We start from the raw sequence: 21222 nt of genomic DNA on the forward strand, positions 1-21222 counted from the left end.
GCTCTGACAGGGTGCAAGTCAGGAGAGATTAAATGAGAAAAGGCCTAGGGTTCCCTGGCCACAGAGTGAGGTGAGCATCGAATGAGAGAATAATTACACCACAGTATGAGGCCATTCCAGCCGCTGTGTCTGTGCCAGCTCTCAACAACTACCGCTCGGATACAAAGAAGAAGTGGAAACAAGATTCAAACCCAAATCTGCGATGGAAGGACACACAGAATGGGGGCAGCATTTACAGTGTGAGACTGTTGCACACACTATGAGTGTGAAAGCTGTATTGAGCCCAGTGGAAAGATGCGCTGCTGTTCCTCGAGTGTTTGTTGAGCTTCTTTGGAACATTTCAGGAGGCCGAGGTCCGGAAGGTCAGCGTTAAGATGCAGCTCTCCAGTCAGTTCAATTCTCCACTTTGGCTCTGTGGATTAGATGGGTCACGTCCCTGTGAAGTTAACGCAGATCATGTTAAGTTCGACCTAATTTCTACATCTCGTGGTTTTATATGTTGAAACATCTGTTTTTGAAAGAAACAGCAGTCGTCTTGTAATAAGTGGCCTAGCCTCTCAGCCTCACCATGCGAATCTGCAGCAACACAGTGAGGTTGCACATTGTACACGTCCGTTGATTGCCAGCTGTTTCTGTAGTGTAGTGGTTATCACATTCGCCGAACTCACGAAAGGTCCCCGCTTCGAAACCGGGCAGAAACATCTCGTACTTCCAGTTTAGTCTGTTGCTGACTATTGCCGCAATCTCGTAACTGGTCTTCATCAACGAGCAATAGCAAAATGCATGCACCCGTCTGGTTGTGGTTATTTACGAAAGCCCTGCATTCTCAATTTAACTTCCACTTGAAGCAAAATATAACTTATCTTCAGGTCTGTAAAGTTCGATTTCTGATTGTTTTATAAGTTGAGACATCGGTTTTAAAGAAACGGCTGTCTTCTTGTAATAAGTGACATGGCCTCTCAGACGAACCATGAGAATCTGCAGGCACACAGTGAGGTTGAACATTGCACAAGTCCATTGATTACTGCACCGCCAGCGGTTTCTGTAGTGTAGTGGTTAGCACATTCCCCTAACGCGCGAAAGGTCCCCGGGGCCATACCGGGTAGAAACATCAAGTGCTTCTCATGTTGTGTGAGGAATGTTTGCACAAAGTACTTGTGTTCCCCCATCTCGTATGTTCGAGGATTATGAGGATTAGTCTCTCATGAGCCACCAAAATAAATTCCACATTAAGTCACAAGCACTGAATTTTCGACAGGCAATGAGAAGAAAAGGACCTTCTTATTTTGGATATGCGGAGCTAGTTCATCCACAACAGAATTTCATGCATTTACAAATGCAGATAAACCTACTTATTCACCATCTCAAATATGTCTAAATGAACGACAAATGCAACTTACTGCGGATGCTTCATTCTGAAACAAAAACAGAACATACTGGACAATCTCAGCAGGACTGACGGCCTCTGTGGAGCGAGATGGCAGCGGTCGTTCCGGGCCTGGGTGACTCTTTGTCAAAGCTGCAGAACTGGAAATGGGGTCAGATTCAGACAAATGTGGATGGGGCGGGGTTGGCGTGCCCTATTGGGCCTCGATAGAGTGGTCAGCAATAGGTGGAAAATGACGAAAATGTCTCGGACAGAAAGAAAAAGGGAATGTAAATGAGGCTAATCAAGGCTAACAAAGGTGCTGATAGTGGCGCCTCAAGAGATCAGAATGTGTTAATATCAGAACAAAGTAAGCAGTGTGTCAGCGAACAATTGGCGACAGGGATCAGATTGCTCAAGTCGGATGGTATGGGCTGAGGGGAGGGGGGCAATGCTGAGGGTAAAACATGCCAATGGAAGGAATGAAAATAACTTGATGGAAATAAACAGATGGTGGAGGGAGAAGAGAGATTACACAGTCTGATGTTGTTGAACTGAATAAAATGAAACATACAGAGAGCTGCCTGAATCTACTGGAATAAGTCAATAAAGGTAAGCGAATGTCCACACATAGACAAGCTTTTAGACAATGTCCCGATTGTCTCGCGAACCTATTGGTTCCCTGCCGTGTGAGCTCAGCTTCTCAAAGCAAACTCAATGTGAATGAATCCCGCCGAATGAGCCGCAAAGAAATGAAGAAAACATATCGCCTGACCAACAGAAAACCTTATCAAAGGGCTCGTCTGGGATTTGAACCCGGGACCTCCCGCAAGTTTCGAAACCACGACACCCAAAGCGAGAATCATACCCCTAGACCAACGAGCCCAAAGATGTCATAGAAGCACGCTGTTATAGCCATCGAAATTTGATCCAACATCTGCGGAAGATACTGGAACAACTCAGCGAGTCAGGCGGAATTTGTCGACAGGACAACAAAGCTTGTCTTTCACCATCACCTTTCATTAAAACCGGGACGGGTTAGAAATGTCGGACGTTTTAACCAAGTCAAATCCTGGTGGGAGCAAACAGAACAACAGGAAAGCGCTCTGACAGGGTGCAAGTCAGGAGAGATTACATGAGAAAAGGCCTAGGGTTCCCTGGCCACAGAGTGAGGTGAGCATCGAATGAGAGAATAATTACACCACAGTATGAGGCCATTCCAGCCGCTGTGTCTGTGCCAGCTCTCAACAACTACCGCCCGGATACAAAGAAGAAGTGGAAACAAGATTCAAACCCAAATCTGCGATGGTAGTCCACACAGAATGGGGGCAGCATTTACAGTGTGAGACTGTTGCACACACTATGAGTGTGAAAGCTGTATTGAGCCCAGTGGAAAGATGCGCTGCTGTTCCTCGAGTGTTTGTTGAGCTTCTTTGGAACATTTCAGGAGGCCGAGGTCCGGAAGGTCAGCGTTAAGATGCAGCTCTCCAGTCAGTTCAATTCTCCACTTTGGCTCTGTGGATTAGATGGGTCACGTCCCTGTGAAGTTAACGCAGATCATGTTAAGTTCGATCTAATTTCTACATCTCGTGGTTTTATATGTTGAAACATCTGTTTTTGAAAGAAACAGCAGTCGTCTTGTAATAAGTGGCCTAGCCTCTCAGCCTCACCATGCGAATCTGCAGCAACACAGTGAGGTTGCACATTGTACACGTCCGTTGATTGCCAGCTGTTTCTGTCGTGTAGTGGTTATCACATTCGCCTAACACGCGAAAGGTCCCCGGTTCGAAACCGGGCAGTAACATCACGTACTTCCAGTTTAGTCTGTTGCTGACTATTGCCGCAGTCTCGTAACTGGTCTTCATCAACGAGGAATAGCAAAATGCATGCACCCGTCTGGTTGTGGTTATTTACGAAAGCCCTGCATTCTCAATTTAACTTCCACTTCAAGCAAAACATAACTTATCTTCAGGTCTGTAAAGTTCGATTCCTGATTGTTTTATAAGTTGAGACATCGGTTTTAAAGAAACGGCTGTCTTCTTGTAATAAGTGACATGGCCTCTCAGACGAACCATGAGAATCTGCAGGCACACAGTGAGGTTGAACATTGCACAAGTCCATTGATTACTGCACCGCCAGCGGTTTCTGTAGTGTAGTGGTTAGCACATTCCCCTAACATGCGAAAGGTCCCCGGGGCCATACCGGGTAGAAACATCAAGTGCTTCTCATGTTGTGTGAGGAATGTTTGCACAAAGTACTTGTGTTCCCCCATCTCGTATGTTCGAGGATTATGAGGATTAGTCTCTCATGAGCCACCAAAATAAATTCCACATTAAGTCACAAGCACTGAATTTTCGACAGGCAATGAGAAGAAAAGGACCTTCTTATTTTGGATATGCGGAGCTAGTTCATCCACAACAGAATTTCATGCATTTACAAATGCAGATAAACCTACTTATTCACCATCTCAAATATGTCTAAATGAACGACAAATGCAACTTACTGCGGATGCTTCATTCTGAAACAAAAACAGAACATACTGGACAATCTCAGCAGGACTGACGGCCTCTGTGGAGCGAGATGGCAGCGGTCGTTCCGGGCCTGGGTGACTCTTTGTCAAAGCTGGAGAACTGGAAATGGGGTCAGATTCAGACAAATGTGGATGGGGCGGGGTTGGCGTGCCCTATTGGGCCTCGATAGAGTGGTCAGCAATAGGTGGAAAATGACGAAAATGTCTCGGACAGAAAGAAAAAGGGAATGTAAATGAGGCTAATCAAGGCTAACAAAGGTGCTGATAGTGGCGCCTCAAGAGATCAGAATGTGTTAATAGCAGAACAAAGTAAGCAGTGTGTCAGCGAACAATTGGCGACAGGGATCAGATTGCTCAAGTAGGATGGTATGGGCTGAGGGGAGGGGGGCAATGCTGAGGGTAAAACATGCCAATGGAAGGAATGAAAATAACTTGATGGAAATAAACAGATGGTGGAGGGAGAAGAGAGATTACACAGTCTGATGTTGTTGAACTGAATAAAATGAAACATACAGAGAGCTGCCTGAATCTACTGGAATAAGTCAATAAAGGTAAGCGAATGTCCACACATAGACAAGCTTTTAGACAATGTCCCGATTGTCTCGCGAACCTATTGGTTCCCTGCCGTGTGAGCTCAGCTTCTCAAAGCAAACCCAATGTGAATGAATCCCGCCGAATGAGCCGCAAAGAAATGAAGAAAACATATCGCCTGACCAACAGAAAACCTTATCAAAGGGCTCGTCCGGGATTTGAACCCGGGACCTCCCGCAAGTTTCGAAACCACGACACCCAAAGCGAGAATCATACCCCTAGACCAACGAGCCCAAAGATGTCATAGAAGCACGCTGTTATAGCCATCGAAATTTGATCCAACATCTGCGGAAGATACTGGAACAACTCAGCGAGTCAGGCGGAATTTGTCGACAGGACAACAAAGCTTGTCTTTCACCATCACCTTTCATTAAAACCGGGACGGGTTAGAAATGTCGGACGTTTTAACCAAGTCAAATCCTGGTGGGAGCAAACAGAACAACAGGAAAGCGCTCTGACAGGGTGCAAGTCAGGAGAGATTACATGAGAAAAGGCCTAGGGTTCCCTGGCCACAGAGTGAGGTGAGCATCGAATGAGAGAATAATTACACCACAGTATGAGGCCATTCCAGCCGCTGTGTCTGTGCCAGCTCTCAACAACTACCGCCCGGATACAAAGAAGAAGTGGAAACAAGATTCAAACCCAAATCTGCGATGGTAGTCCACACAGAATGGGGGCAGCATTTACAGTGTGAGACTGTTGCACACACTATGAGTGTGAAAGCTGTATTGAGCCCAGTGGAAAGATGCGCTGCTGTTCCTCGAGTGTTTGTTGAGCTTCTTTGGAACATTTCAGGAGGCCGAGGTCCGGAAGGTCAACGTTAAGATGCAGCTCTCCAGTCAGTTCAATTCTCCACTTTGGCTCTGTGGATTAGATGGGTCACGTCCCTGTGAAGTTAACGCAGATCATGTTAAGTTCGATCTAATTTCTACATCTCGTGGTTTTATATGTTGAAACATCTGTTTTTGAAAGAAACAGCAGTCGTCTTGTAATAAGTGGCCTAGCCTCTCAGCCTCACCATGCGAATCTGCAGCAACACAGTGAGGTTGCACATTGTACACGTCCGTTGATTGCCAGCTGTTTCTGTCGTGTAGTGGTTATCACATTCGCCTAACACGCGAAAGGTCCCCGGTTCGAAACCGGGCAGTAACATCACGTACTTCCAGTTTAGTCTGTTGCTGACTGTTGCCGCAGTCTCGTAACTGGTCTTCATCAACGAGGAATAGCAAAATGCATGCACCCGTCTGGTTGTGGTTATTTACGAAAGCCCTGCATTCTCAATTTAACTTCCACTTCAAGCAAAACATAACTTATCTTCAGGTCTGTAAAGTTCGATTCCTGATTGTTTTATAAGTTGAGACATCGGTTTTAAAGAAACGGCTGTCTTCTTGTAATAAGTGACATGGCCTCTCAGACGAACCATGAGAATCTGCAGGCACACAGTGAGGTTGAACATTGCACAAGTCCATTGATTACTGCACCGCCAGCGGTTTCTGTAGTGTAGTGGTTAGCACATTCCCCTAACATGCGAAAGGTCCCCGGGGCCATACCGGGTAGAAACATCAAGTGCTTCTCATGTTGTGTGAGGAATGTTTGCACAAAGTACTTGTGTTCCCCCATCTCGTATGTTCGAGGATTATAAGGATTAGTCTCTCATGAGCCACCAAAATAAATTCCACATTAAGTCACAAGCACTGAATTTTCGACAGGCAGTGAGAAGAAAAGGACCTTCTTATTTTGGATATGCGGAGCTAGTTCATCCACAACAGAATTTCATGCATTTACAAATGCAGATAAACCTACTTATTCACCATCTCAAACATGTCTAAATGAACGACAAATGCAACTTACTGCGGATGCTTCATTCTGAAACAAAAACAGAACATACTGGACAATCTCAGCAGGACTGACGGCCTCTCTGGAGCGAGATGGCAGCGGTCGTTCCGGGCCTGGGTGACTCTTTGTCAAAGCTGGAGAACTGGAAATGGGGTCAGATTCAGACAAATGTGGATGGGGCGGGGTTGGCGTGCCCTATTGGGCCTCGATAGAGTGGTCAGCAATAGGTGGAAAATGACGAAAATGTCTCGGACAGAAAGAAAAAGGGAATGTAAATGAGGCTAATCAAGGCTAACAAAGGTGCTGATAGTGGCGCCTCAAGAGATCAGAATGTGTTAATAGCAGAACAAAGTAAGCAGTGTGTCAGCGAACAATTGGCGACAGGGTTGCTCAAGTAGGATGGTATGGGCTGGGGGGAGGGGGGCAATGCTGAGGGTAAAACATACCAATGGAAGGAATGAAAATAACTTGATGGAAATAAACAGATGGTGGAGGGAGAAGAGAGATTACACAGTCTGATGTTGTTGAACTGAATAAAATGAAACATACAGAGGGCTGCCTGAATCAACTGGAATTAGTCAATAGAGGTAAGTGAATGTCATACCCCTAGACTAACGAGCCCCGGGAAAGTAACAGAAGCACGCTGTTATTGCCATCGAAAGTCGATCTAACATCTGCGGAAAATACTGGAACAACTCAGCGAGTCAGGCGGAATTTGACGACAGGACAACAAAGCTTGTCTTTCACCATCACCTTTCATTAAAACCGGGACGGGTTAGAAATGTCGGACGTTTTAACCAAGTCAAATCCTGGTGGGAGCAAACAGAACAACAGGAAAGCGCTCTGACAGGGTGCAGGTCAGGAGAGATTAAATGAGAAAAGGCCTAGGGTTCCCTGGCCACAGAGTGAGGTGAGCATCGAATGAGAGAATAATTACACCACAGTATGAGGCCATTCCAGCCGCTGTGTCTGTGCCAGCTCTCAACAACTACCGCTCGGATACAAAGAAGAAGTGGAAACAAGATTCAAACCCAAATCTGCGATGGAAGGACACACAGAATGGGGGCAGCATTTACAGTGTGAGACTGTTGCACACACTATGAGTGTGAAAGCTGTATTGAGCCCAGTTGAAAGATGCGCTGCTGTTCCTCGAGTGTTTGTTGAGCTTCTTTGGAACATTTCAGGAGGCCGAGGTCCGGAAGGTCAGCGTTAAGATGCAACTCTCCAGTCAGTTCAATTCTCCACTTTGGCTCTGTGGATTAGATGGGTCACGTCCCTGTGAAGTTAACGCAGATCATGTTAAGTTCGATCTAATTTCTACATCTCGTGGTTTTATATGTTGAAACATCTGTTTTTGAAAGAAACAGCAGTCGTCTTGTAATAAGTGGCCTAGCCTCTCAGCCTCACCATGCGAATCTGCAGCAACACAGTGAGGTTGCACATTGTACACGTCCGTTGATTGCCAGCTGTTTCTGTAGTTTAGTGGTTATCACATTCGCCGAACACACGAAAGGTCCCCGCTTCGAAACCGGGCCGAAACATCTCGTACTTCCAGTTTAGTCTGTTGCTGACTATTCCCGCAATCTCGTAACTGGTCTTCATCAACGAGCAATAGCAAAATGCATGCACCCGTCTGGTTGTGGTTATTTACGAAAGCCCTGCATTCTCAATTTAACTTCCACTTGAAGCAAAATATAACTTATCTTCAGGTCTGTAAAGTTCGATTTCTGATTGTTTTATAAGTTGAGACATCGGTTTTAAAGAAACGGCTGTCTTCTTGTAATAAGTGACATGGCCTCTCAGACGAACCATGAGAATCTGCAGGCACACAGTGAGGTTGAACATTGCACAAGTCCATTGATTACTGCACCGCCAGCGGTTTCTGTAGTGCAGTGGTTAGCACATTCCCCTAACATGCGAAAGGTCCCCGGGTCCATACCGGGTAGAAACATCAAGTGCTTCTCATGTTGTGTGAGGAATGTTTGCACAAAGTACTTGTGTTCCCCCATCTCGTATGTTCGAGGATTATGAGGATTGGTCTCTCATGAGCCACCAAAATAAATTCCACATTAAGTCACAAGCACTGAATTTTCGACAGGCAATGAGAAGAAAAGGACCTTCTTATTTTGGATATGCGGAGCTAGTTCATCCACAACAGAATTTCATGCATTTACAAATGCAGATAAACCTACTTATTCACCATCTCAAACATGTCTAAATGAACGACAAATGCAACTTACTGCGGATGCTTCATTCTGAAACAAAAACAGAACATACTGGACAATCTCAGCAGGACTGACGGCCTCTGTGGAGCGAGATGGCAGCGGTCGTTCCGGGCCTGGGTGACTCTTTGTCAAAGCTGCAGAACTGCAAATGGGGTCAGATTCAGACAAATGTGGATGGGGCGGGGTTGGCGTGCCCTATTGGGCCTCGATAGAGTGGTCAGCAATAGGTGGAAAATGACGAAAATGTCTCGGACAGAAAGAAAAAGGGAATGTAAATGAGGCTAATCAAGGCTAACAAAGGTGCTGATAGTGGCGCCTCAAGAGATCAGAATGTGTTAATAGCAGAACAAAGTAAGCAGTGTGTCAGCGAACAATTGGCGACAGGGATCAGATTGCTCAAGTAGGATGGTATGGGCTGAGGGGAGGGGGGCAATGCTGAGGGTAAAACATGCCAATGGAAGGAATGAAAATAACTTGATGGAAATAAACAGATGGTGGAGGGAGAAGAGAGATTACACAGTCTGATGTTGTTGAACTGAATAAAATGAAACATACAGAGAGCTGCCTGAATCTACTGGAATAAGTCAATAAAGGTAAGCGAATGTCCACACATAGACAAGCTTTTAGACAATGTCCCGATTGTCTCGCGAACCTATTGGTTCCCTGCCGTGTGAGCTCAGCTTCTCAAAGCAAACCCAATGTGAATGAATCCCGCCGAATGAGCCGCAAAGAAATCATATCGCCTGACCAACAGAAAATCTTATCAAAGGGCTCTTCCGGGATTTGAACCCGGGACCTCCCGCAAGTTTCGAAACCACGACACCCAAAGCGAGAATCATACCCTTAGACCAACGAGCCACAGAGAGGTCATAGAAGCACGCTGTTATAGCCATCGAAATTTGATCCAACATCTGCGGAAGACACTGGAACAACTCAGCGAGTCAGGCGGAATTTGTCGAAAGGACAACAAAGCTTGTCTTTCACCATCACCTTTCATTAAAACCGGGACGGGTTAGAAATGTCGGACGTTTTAACCAAGTCAAATCCTGGTGGGAGCAAACAGAACAACAGGAAAGCGCTCTGACAGGGTGCAAGTCAGGAGAGATTAAATGAGAAAAGGCCTAGGGTTCCCTGGCCACAGAGTGAGGTGAGCATCGAATGAGAGAATAATTACACCACAGTATGAGGCCATTCCAGCCGCTGTGTCTGTGCCAGCTCTCAACAACTACCGCCCGGATACAAAGAAGAAGTGGAAACAAGATTCAAACCCAAATCTGCGATGGTAGTACACACAGAATGGGGGCAGCATTTACAGTGTGAGACGGTTGCACACACTATGAGTGTGAAAGCTGTATTGAGCCCAGTGGAAAGATGCGCTGCTGTTCCTCGAGTGTTTGTTGAGCTTCTTTGGAACATTTCAGGAGGCCGAGGTCCGGAAGGTCAGCGTTAAGATGCAGCTCTCCAGTCAGTTGAATTCTCCACTTTGGCTCTGTGGATTAGATGTGTCACGTCCCTGTGAAGTTAACGCAGATCATGTTAAGTTCGATCTAATTTCTACATCTCGTGGTTTTATATGTTGAAACATCTGTTTTTGAAAGAAACAGCAGTCGTCTTGTAATAAGTGGCCGAGCCTCTCAGCCTCACCATGCGAATCTGCAGCAACACAGCGAGGTTGCACATTGTACACGTCCGTTGATTGCCAGCTGTTTCTGTAGTGTAGTGGTTATCACATTCGCCTAACACGCGAAAGGTCCCCGGTTCGAAACCGGGCAGAAACATCTCGTACTTCCAGTTTAGTCTGTTGCTGACTATTGCCGCAGTCTCGTAACTGGTCTTCATCAACGAGGAATAGCAAAAGGCATGCACCCGTCTGGTTGTGGTTATTTACGAAAGCCCTGCATTCTCAATTTAACTTGCACTTCAAGCAAAACATAACTTATCTTCAGGTCTGTAAAGTTCGATTCCTGATTGTTTTATAAGTTGAGACATCGGTTTTAAAGAAACGGCTGTCTTCTTGTAATAAGTGACATGGCCTCTCAGACGAACCATGAGAATCTGCAGGCACACAGTGAGGTTGAACATTGCACAAGTCCATTGATTACTGCACCGCCAGCGGTTTCTGTAGTGTAGTGGTTAGCACATTCCCCTAACATGCGAAAGGTCCCCGGGGCCATACCGGGTAGAAACATCAAGTGCTTCTCATGTTGTGTGAGGAATGTTTGCACAAAGTACTTGTGTTCCCCCATCTCGTATGTTCGAGGATTATGAGGATTAGTCTCTCATGAGCCACCAAAATAAATTCCACATTAAGTCACAAGCACTGAATTTTCGACAGGCAATGAGAAGAAAAGGACCTTCTTATTTTGGATATGCGGAGCTAGTTCATCCACAACAGAATTTCATGCATTTACAAATGCAGATAAACCTACTTATTCACCATCTCAAACATGTCTAAATGAACGACAAATGCAACTTACTGCGGATGCTTCATTCTGAAACAAAAACAGAACATACTGGACAATCTCAGCAGGACTGACGGCCTCTCTGGAGCGAGATGGCAGCGGTCGTTCCGGGCCTGGGTGACTCTTTGTCAAAGCTGGAGAACTGGAAATGGAGTCAGATTCAGACAAATGTGGATGGGGCGGGGTTGGCGTGCCCTATTGGGCCTCGATAGAGTGGTCAGCAATAGGTGGAAAATGACGAAAATGTCTCGGACAGAAAGAAAAAGGGAATGTAAATGAGGCTAATCAAGGCTAACAAAGGTGCTGATAGTGGCGCCTCAAGAGATCAGAATGTGTTAATAGCAGAACAAAGTAAGCAGTGTGTCAGCGAACAATTGGCGACAGGGTTGCTCAAGTAGGATGGTATGGGCTGGGGGGAGGGGGGCAATGCTGAGGGTAAAACATACCAATGGAAGGAATGAAAATAACTTGATGGAAATAAACAGATGGTGGAGGGAGAAGAGAGATTACACAGTCTGATGTTGTTGAACTGAATAAAATGAAACATACAGAGGGCTGCCTGAATCAACTGGAATTAGTCAATAGAGGTAAGTGAATGTCATACCCCTAGACTAACGAGCCCCGGGAAAGTAACAGAAGCACGCTGTTATTGCCATCGAAAGTCGATCTAACATCTGCGGAAAATACTGGAACAACTCAGCGAGTCAGGCGGAATTTGTCGACAGGACAACAAAGCTTGTCTTTCACCGTCACCTTTCATTAAAACCGGGACGGGTTAGAAATGTCGGACGTTTTAACCAAGTGAAATCCTGGTGGGAGCAAACAGAACAACAGGAAAGCGCTCTGACAGGGTGCAAGTCAGGAGAGATTAAATGAAAAAAGGCCTAGGGTTCCCTGGCCACAGAGTGAGGTGAGCATCGAATGAGAGAATAATTACACCACAGTATGAGGCCATTCCAGCCGCTGTGTCTGTGCCAGCTCTCAACAACTACCGCTCGGATACAAAGAAGAAGTGGAAACAAGATTCAAACCCAAATCTGCGATGGAAGGACACACAGAATGGGGGCAGCATTTACAGTGTGAGACTGTTGCACACACTATGAGTGTGAAAGCTGTATTGAGCCCAGTGGAAAGATGCGCTGCTGTTCCTCGAGTGTTTGTTGAGCTTCTTTGGAACATTTCAGGAGGCCGAGGTCCGGAAGGTCAGCGTTAAGATGCAACTCTCCAGTCAGTTCAATTCTCCACTTTGGCTCTGTGGATTAGATGGGTCACGTCCCTGTGAAGTTAACGCAGATCATGTTAAGTTCGATCTAATTTCTACATCTCGTGGTTTTATATGTTGAAACATCTGTTTTTGAAAGAAACAGCAGTCGTCTTGTAATAAGTGGCCTAGCCTCTCAGCCTCACCATGCGAATCTGCAGCAACACAGTGAGGTTGCACATTGTACACGTCCGTTGTTTGCCAGCTGTTTCTGTAGTGTAGTGGCTATCACATTCGCCTAACACACGAATGGTCCCCGGTTCGAAACCGGGCAGAAACATCTCGTACTTTCAGTTTAGTCTGTTGCTGACTATTGCCGCCATCTCGTAACTGGTCTTCATCAACGAGGAATAGCAAAATGCATGCACCCGTCTGGTTGTGGTTATTTACGAAAGCCCTGCATTCTCAATTTAACTTCCACTTGAAGCAAAATATAACTTATCTTCAGGTCTGTAAAGTTCGATTCCTGATTGTTTTATAAGTTGAGACATCGGTTTTAAAGAAACGGCTGTCTTCTTGTAATAAGTGACATGGCCTCTCAGACGAACCATGAGAATCTGCAGGCACACAGTGAGGTTGAACATTGCACAAGTCCATTGATTACTGCACCGCCAGCGGTTTCTGTAGTGTAGTGGTTAGCACATTCCCCTAACATGCGAAAGGTCCCCGGGGCCATACCGGGTAGAAACATCAAGTGCTTCTCATGTTGTGTGAGGAATGTTTGCACAAAGTACTTGTGTTCCCCCATCTCGTATGTTCGAGGATTATGAGGATTAGTCTCTCATGAGCCACCAAAATAAATTCCACATTAAGTCACAAGCACTGAATTTTGGACAGGCAATGAGAAGAAAAGGACCTTCTTATTTTGGATATGCGGAGCTAGTTCATCCACAACAGAATTTCATGCATTTACAAATGCAGATAAACCTACTTATTCACCATCTCAAACATGTCTAAATGAACGACAAATGCAACTTACTGCGGATGCTTCATTCTGAAACAAAAACAGAACATACTGGACAATCTCAGCAGGACTGACGGCCTCTCTGGAGCGAGATGGCAGCGGTCGTTCCGGGCCTGGGTGACTCTTTGTCAAAGCTGGAGAACTGGAAATGGAGTCAGATTCAGACAAATGTGGATGGGGCGGGGTTGGCGTGCCCTATTGGGCCTCGATAGAGTGGTCAGCAATAGGTGGAAAATGACGAAAATGTCTCGGACAGAAAGAAAAAGGGAATGTAAATGAGGCTAATCAAGGCTAACAAAGGTGCTGATAGTGGCGCCTCAAGAGATCAGAATGTGTTAATAGCAGAACAAAGTAAGCAGTGTGTCAGCGAACAATTGGCGACAGGGTTGCTCAAGTAGGATGGTATGGGCTGGGGGGAGGGGGGCAATGCTGAGGGTAAAACATACCAATGGAAGGAATGAAAATAACTTGATGGAAATAAACAGATGGTGGAGGGAGAAGAGAGATTACACAGTCTGATGTTGTTGAACTGAATAAAATGAAACATACAGAGGGCTGCCTGAATCAACTGGAATTAGTCAATAGAGGTAAGTGAATGTCATACCCCTAGACTAACGAGCCCCGGGAAAGTAACAGAAGCACGCTGTTATTGCCATCGAAAGTCGATCTAACATCTGCGGAAAATACTGGAACAACTCAGCGAGTCAGGCGGAATTTGTCGACAGGACAACAAAGCTTGTCTTTCACCGTCACCTTTCATTAAAACCGGGACGGGTTAGAAATGTCGGACGTTTTAACCAAGTGAAATCCTGGTGGGAGCAAACAGAACAACAGGAAAGCGCTCTGACAGGGTGCAAGTCAGGAGAGATTAAATGAGAAAAGGCCTAGGGTTCCCTGGCCACAGAGTGAGGTGAGCATCGAATGAGAGAATAATTACACCACAGTATGAGGCCATTCCAGCCGCTGTGTCTGTGCCAGCTCTCAACAACTACCGCTCGGATACAAAGAAGAAGTGGAAACAAGATTCAAACCCAAATCTGCGATGGAAGGACACACAGAATGGGGGCAGCATTTACAGTGTGAGACTGTTGCACACACTATGAGTGTGAAAGCTGTATTGAGCCCAGTGGAAAGATGCGCTGCTGTTCCTCGAGTGTTTGTTGAGCTTCTTTGGAACATTTCAGGAGGCCGAGGTCCGGAAGGTCAGCGTTAAGATGCAACTCTCCAGTCAGTTCAATTCTCCACTTTGGCTCTGTGGATTAGATGGGTCACGTCCCTGTGAAGTTAACGCAGATCATGTTAAGTTCGATCTAATTTCTACATCTCGTGGTTTTATATGTGGAAACATCTGTTTTTGAAAGAAACAGCAGTCGTCTTGTAATAAGTGGCCTAGCCTCTCAGCCTCACCATGCGAATCTGCAGCAACACAGTGAGGTTGCACATTGTACACGTCCGTTGATTGCCAGCTGTTTCTGTAGTGTAGTGGCTATCACATTCGCCTAACACACGAATGGTCCCCGGTTCGAAACCGGGCAGAAACATCTCGTACTTTCAGTTTAGTCTGTTGCTGACTATTGCCGCCATCTCGTAACTGGTCTTCATCAACGAGGAATAGCAAAATGCATGCACCCGTCTGGTTGTGGTTATTTACGAAAGCCCTGCATTCTCAATTTAACTTCCACTTGAAGCAAAATATAACTTATCTTCAGGTCTGTAAAGTTCGATTCCTGATTGTTTTATAAGTTGAGACATCGGTTTTAAAGAAACGGCTGTCTTCTTGTAATAAGTGACATGGCCTCTCAGACGAACCATGAGAATCTGCAGGCACACAGTGAGGTTGAACATTGCACAAGTCCATTGATTACTGCACCGCCAGCGGTTTCTGTAGTGTAGTGGTTAGCACATTCCCCTAACATGCGAAAGGTCCCCGGGGCCATACCGGGTAGAAACATCAAGTGCTTCTCATGTTGTGTGAGGAATGTTTGCACAAAGTACTTGTGTTCCCCCATCTCGTATGTTCGAGGATTATGAGGATTAGTCTCTCATGAGCCACCAAAATAAATTCCACATTAAGTCACAAGCACTGAATTTTCGACAGGCAATGAGAAGAAAAGGACCTTCTTATTTTGGATATGCGGAGCTAGTTCATCCACAACAGAATTTCATGCATTTACAAATGCAGATAAACCTACTTATTCACCATCTCAAACATGTCTAAATGAACGACAAATGCAACTTACTGCGGATGCTTCATTCTGAAACAAAAACAGAACATACTGGACAATCTCAGCAGGACTGACGGCCTCTCTGGAGCGAGATGGCAGCGGTCGTTCCGGGCCTGGGTGACTCTTTGTCAAAGCTGGAGAACTGGAAATGGGGTCAGATTCAGACAAATGTGGATGGGGCGGGGTTGGCGTGCCCTATTGGGCCTCGATAGAGTGGTCAGCAATAGGTGGAAAATGACGAAAATGTCTCGGACAGAAAGAAAAAGGGAATGTATATGAGGCTAATCAAAGCTAACAAAGGTGCTGATAGTGGCGCCTCAAGAGATCAGAATGTGTTAATAGCAGAACAAAGTAAGCAGTGTGTCAGCGAACAATTGGCGACAGGGTTGCTCAAGTAGGATGGTATGGGCTGGGGGGAGGGGGGCAATGCTGAGGGTAAAACATACCAATGGAAGGAATGAAAATAACTTGATGGAAATAAACAGATGGTGGAGGGAGAAGAGAGATTACACAGTCTGATGTTGTTGAACTGAATAAAATGAAACATACAGAGGGCTGCCTGAATCAACTGGAATTAGTTAATAGAGGTAAGTGAATGTCATACCCCTAGACCAACGAGCCCCGGGAAAGTAACAGAAGCACGCTGTTATTGCCATCGAAAGCCGATCTAACATCTGCGGAAAATACTGGAACAACTCAGCGAGTCAGGCGGAATTTGTCGACAGGACAACAAAGCTTGTCTTTCACCATCACCTTTCATTAAAACCGGGACGGGTTAGAAATGTCGGACGTTTTAACCAAGTCAAATCCTGGTGGGAGTAAACAGAACAACAGGAAAGCGCTCTGACAGGGTGCAAGTCAGGAGAGATTAAATGAGAAAAGGCCTAGGGTTCCCTGGCCACAGAGTGAGGTGAGCATCGAATGAGAGAATAATTACACCACAGTATGAGGCCATTCCAGCCGCTGTGTCTGTGCCAGCTCTCAACAACTACCGCTCGGATACAAAGAAGAAGTGGAAACAAGATTCAAACCCAAATCTGCGATGGAAGGACACACAGAATGGGGGCAGCATTTACAGTGTGAGACTGTTGCACACACTATGAGTGTGAAAGCTGTATTGAGCCCAGTGGAAAGATGCGCTGCTGTTCCTCGAGTGTTTGTTGAGCTTCTTTGGAACATTTCAGGAGGCCGAGGTCCGGAAGGTCAGCGTTAAGATGCAACTCACCAGTCAGTTCAATTCTCCACTTTGGCTCTGTGGATTAGATGGGTCACGTCCCTGTGAAGTTAACGCAGATCATGTTAAGTTCGATCTAATTTCTACATCTCGTGGTTTTATATGTTGAAACATCTGTTTTTGAAAGAAACAGCAGTCGTCTTGTAATAAGTGGCCTAGCCTCTCAGCCTCACCATGCGAATCTGCAGCAACACAGTGAGGTTGCACATTGTACACGTCCGTTGATTGCCAGCTGTTTCTGTAGTGTAGTGGTTATCACATTCGCCTAACGCACGAAAGGTCCCCGGTTCGAAACCGGGCAGAAACATCTCGTACTTCCATTTTAGTCTGTTGCTGACTATTGCCGCAATCTCGTAACTGGTCTTCATCAACGAGAAATAGCAAAATGCATGCACCCGTCTGGTTGTGGTTATTTACGAAAGCCCTGCATTCTCAATTTAACTTCCACTTGAAGCAAAATATAACTTATCTTCAGGTCTGTAAAGTTCGATTCCTGATTGTTTTATAAGTTGAGACATCGGTTTTAAAGAAACGGCTGTCTTCTTGTAATAAGTGACATGGCCTCTCAGACGAACCATGAGAATCTGCAGGCACACAGTGAGGTTGAACATTGCACAAGTCCATTGATTACTGCACCGCCAGCGGTTTCTGTAGTGTAGTGGTTAGCACATTCCCCTAACATGCGAAAGGTCCCCGGGGCCATACCGGGTAGAAACATCAAGTGCTTCTCATGTTGTGTGAGGAATGTTTGCACAAAGTACTTGTGTTCCCCCATCTCGTATGTTCGAGGATTATGAGGTTTAGTCTCTCATGAGCCACTGAAATAAATTCCACATTAAGTAACAAGCACTGAATTTTCGACAGGCAATGAGAAGAAAAGGACCTTCCTATTTTGGATATTCGGAGCTAGTTCATCCACAACAGAATTTCATGCATTTACAAATGCAGATAAACATACTTATTCACCATCTCAAACATGTCTAAATGAACGACAAATGCAACTTACTGCGGATGCTTCATTCTGAAACAAAAACGGAACATACTGGACAATCTCAGCAGGACTGACAGCCTCTGTGGAGCGAGATGGCAGCGGTCGTTCCGGGCCTGGGTGACTCTTTGTCAAAGCTGGAGAACTGGAAATGGGGTCAGATTCAGACTAATGTGGATGGGGCGGGGTTGGCGTGCCCTATTGGGCCTCGATAGAGTGGTCAGCAATAGGTGGAAAATGACGAAAATGTCTCGGACAGAAAGAAAAAGGGAATGTAAATGAGGCTAATCAAGGTGCTGATAGTGGCGCCTCAAGAGATCAGAATGTGTTAATCGCAGAAAGTAAGCAGTGTGTCAGCGAACAATTGGCGACAGGGATCAGATTGCTCAAGTAGGATGGTATGGGCTGGGGGAGGGGGGCAATGCTGAGGGTAAAACAAATCAATGCAAGGATTTAAAATAAGATGATGGATACAGATGGTGGAGGGGGAAGAAGCAGATGGTGGAGGGGGAAGAGAGGTTACACAGTCTGATGTTGTTGAACTGAATAAAATGAAACATACAGAGAGCTGCCTGAATCTACTGGAATAAGTCAATAGAAGTAAGTGAATATCCACACATAGACAAGCTTTTAGAAAATGTCTTGATTGTCTCGGGAACGTATTGGTTCCCTGCTGTGTGAGCTCAGCTTCTCAAAGGAAACCCAATGTGAATGAATCCCGCCGAATGCGCCACAGAGGCTCAACAAGGAATAGCAAAATGCATTCACCCGGCTGGGCCAGTGGCGCAATGGATAACGCGTCTGACTACGGATCAGGAGATTCCAGGTTCGACTCCTGGCTGGCTCGAAATTCGAACTTTTGGCGTGCGCTTTAACTCACTGGGTGGGACAGCTGATTCTTGATGCAGAGCAAAGTGAGCAGAACGTCTTCAATTCTCGTATCGAAAGTTGATCCAACATCTGCGGAAGACACTGGAACAACTCAGCGAGTCAGGCGGAATTTGTCGAAAGGACAACAAAGCTTGTCTTTCACCATCACCTTTCATTAAAACCGGGACGGGTTAGAAATGTCGGACGTTTTAACCAAGTCAAATCCTGGTGGGAGCAAACAGAACAACAGGAAAGCGCTCTGACAGGGTGCAAGTCAGGAGAGATTAAATGAGAAAAGGCCTAGGGTTCCCTGGCCACAGAGTGAGGTGAGCATCGAATGAGAGAATAATTACACCACAGTATGAGGCCATTCCAGCCGCTGTGTCTGTGCCAGCTCTCAACAACTACCGCCCGGATACAAAGAAGAAGTGGAAACAAGATTCAAACCCAAATCTGCGATGGTAGAACACACAGAATGGGGGCAGCATTTACAGTGTGAGACGGTTGCACACACTATGAGTGTGAAAGCTGTATTGAGCCCAGTGGAAAGATGCGCTGCTGTTCCTCGAGTGTTTGTTGAGCTTCTTTGGAACATTTCAGGAGGCCGAGGTCCGGAAGGTCAGCGTTAAGATGCAGCTCTCCAGTCAGTTGAATTCTCCACTTTGGCTCTGTGGATTAGATGTGTCACGTCCCTGTGAAGTTAACGCAGATCATGTTAAGTTCGATCTAATTTCTACATCTCGTGGTTTTATATGTTGAAACATCTGTTTTTGAAAGAAACAGCAGTCGTCTTGTAATAAGTGGCCGAGCCTCTCAGCCTCACCATGCGAATCTGCAGCAACACAGCGAGGTTGCACATTGTACACGTCCGTTGATTGCCAGCTGTTTCTGTAGTGTAGTGGTTATCACATTCGCCTAACACGCGAAAGGTCCCCGGTTCGAAACCGGGCAGAAACATCTCGTACTTCCAGTTTAGTCTGTTGCTGACTATTGCCGCAGTCTCGTAACTGGTCTTCATCAACGAGGAATAGCAAAAGGCATGCACCCGTCTGGTTGTGGTTATTTACGAAAGCCCTGCATTCTCAATTTAACTTGCACTTCAAGCAAAACATAACTTATCTTCAGGTCTGTAAAGTTCGATTCCTGATTGTTTTATAAGTTGAGACATCGGTTTTAAAGAAACGGCTGTCTTCTTGTAATAAGTGACATGGCCTCTCAGACGAACCATGAGAATCTGCAGGCACACAGTGAGGTTGAACATTGCACAAGTCCATTGATTACTGCACCGCCAGCGGTTTCTGTAGTGTAGTGGTTAGCACATTCCCCTAACATGCGAAAGGTCCCCGGGGCCATACCGGGTAGAAACATCAAGTGCTTCTCATGTTGTGTGAGGAATGTTTGCACAAAGTACTTGTGTTCCCCCATCTCGTATGTTCGAGGATTATGAGGATTAGTCTCTCATGAGCCACCAAAAAAAATTCCACATTAAGTCACAAGCACTGAATTTTCGACAGGCAATGAGAAGAAAAGGACCTTCTTATTTTGGATATGCGGAGCTAGTTCATCCACAACAGAATTTCATGCATTTACAAATGCAGATAAACCTACTTATTCACCATCTCAAACATGTCTAAATGAACGACAAATGCAACTTACTGCGGATGCTTCATTCTGAAACAAAAACAGAACATACTGGACAATCTCAGCAGGACTGACGGCCTCTCTGGAGCGAGATGGCAGCGGTCGTTCCGGGCCTGGGTGACTCTTTGTCAAAGCTGGAGAACTGGAAATGGAGTCAGATTCAGACAAATGTGGATGGGGCGGGGTTGGCGTGCCCTATTGGGCCTCGATAGAGTGGTCAGCAATAGGTGGAAAATGACGAAAATGTCTCGGACAGAAAGAAAAAGGGAATGTAAATGAGGCTAATCAAGGCTAACAAAGGTGCTGATAGTGGCGCCTCAAGAGATCAGAATGTGTTAATAGCAGAACAAAGTAAGCAGTGTGTCAGCGAACAATTGGCGACAGGGTTGCTCAAGTAGGATGGTATGGGCTGGGGGGAGGGGGGCAATGCTGAGGGTAAAACATACCAATGGAAGGAATGAAAATAACTTGATGGAAATAAACAGATGGTGGAGGGAGAAGAGAGATTACACAGTCTGATGTTGTTGAACTGAATAAAATGAAACATACAGAGGGCTGCCTGAATCAACTGGAATTAGTCAATAGAGGTAAGTGAATGTCATACCCCTAGACTAACGAGCCCCGGGAAAGTAACAGAAGCACGCTGTTATTGCCATCGAAAGTCGATCTAACATCTGCGGAAAATACTGGAACAACTCAGCGAGTCAGGCGGAATTTGTCGACAGGACAACAAAGCTTGTCTTTCACCGTCACCTTTCATTAAAACCGGGACGGGTTAGAAATGTCGGACGTTTTAACCAAGTGAAATCCTGGTGGGAGCAAACAGAACAACAGGAAAGCGCTCTGACAGGGTGCAAGTCAGGAGAGATTAAATGAGAAAAGGCCTAGGGTTCCCTGGCCACAGAGTGAGGTGAGCATCGAATGAGAGAATAATTACACCACAGTATGAGGCCATTCCAGCCGCTGTGTCTGTGCCAGCTCTCAACAACTACCGCTCGGATACAAAGAAGAAGTGGAAACAAGATTCAA

The 21222-nt window shown here is 45.7% G+C and overlaps 9 non-coding genes across 9 annotated transcripts; 8 read left to right on the forward strand and 1 right to left on the reverse strand.

Moving 5' to 3' along the window:
* The first annotated feature begins 3097 nt into the window (after positions 1 to 3097).
* Positions 3098 to 3170, forward strand: trnav-aac (transfer RNA valine (anticodon AAC)). Its single transcript has one exon. It is a non-coding gene; the product is annotated as a tRNA-Val (tRNA).
* A 1460-nt stretch (positions 3171 to 4630) lies between these two features.
* On the reverse strand, positions 4631 to 4720 carry trnap-ugg (transfer RNA proline (anticodon UGG)). Its single transcript is given in 2 exon segments — positions 4631 to 4666; positions 4685 to 4720. It is a non-coding gene; the product is annotated as a tRNA-Pro (tRNA).
* Positions 4721 to 5566: 846 nt separating this feature from the next.
* Positions 5567 to 5639, forward strand: trnav-aac (transfer RNA valine (anticodon AAC)). The gene has a single exon. It is a non-coding gene; the product is annotated as a tRNA-Val (tRNA).
* Positions 5640 to 10253: 4614 nt separating this feature from the next.
* trnav-aac (transfer RNA valine (anticodon AAC)) lies at positions 10254 to 10326 on the forward strand. Its single transcript has one exon. It is a non-coding gene; the product is annotated as a tRNA-Val (tRNA).
* A 2152-nt stretch (positions 10327 to 12478) lies between these two features.
* trnav-aac (transfer RNA valine (anticodon AAC)) lies at positions 12479 to 12551 on the forward strand. The gene has a single exon. It is a non-coding gene; the product is annotated as a tRNA-Val (tRNA).
* A 2152-nt stretch (positions 12552 to 14703) lies between these two features.
* On the forward strand, positions 14704 to 14776 carry trnav-aac (transfer RNA valine (anticodon AAC)). The gene has a single exon. It is a non-coding gene; the product is annotated as a tRNA-Val (tRNA).
* A 2152-nt stretch (positions 14777 to 16928) lies between these two features.
* On the forward strand, positions 16929 to 17001 carry trnav-aac (transfer RNA valine (anticodon AAC)). Its single transcript has one exon. It is a non-coding gene; the product is annotated as a tRNA-Val (tRNA).
* Positions 17002 to 18456: 1455 nt separating this feature from the next.
* On the forward strand, positions 18457 to 18529 carry trnar-acg (transfer RNA arginine (anticodon ACG)). The gene has a single exon. It is a non-coding gene; the product is annotated as a tRNA-Arg (tRNA).
* Positions 18530 to 19436: 907 nt separating this feature from the next.
* Positions 19437 to 19509, forward strand: trnav-aac (transfer RNA valine (anticodon AAC)). The gene has a single exon. It is a non-coding gene; the product is annotated as a tRNA-Val (tRNA).
* The last annotated feature ends 1713 nt before the right edge of the window (positions 19510 to 21222 follow it).

Source organism: Scyliorhinus torazame, chromosome 5, assembly GCF_047496885.1.
Source record: "Scyliorhinus torazame isolate Kashiwa2021f chromosome 5, sScyTor2.1, whole genome shotgun sequence".
Taxonomy (NCBI): Eukaryota; Metazoa; Chordata; class Chondrichthyes; order Carcharhiniformes; family Scyliorhinidae; genus Scyliorhinus; species Scyliorhinus torazame.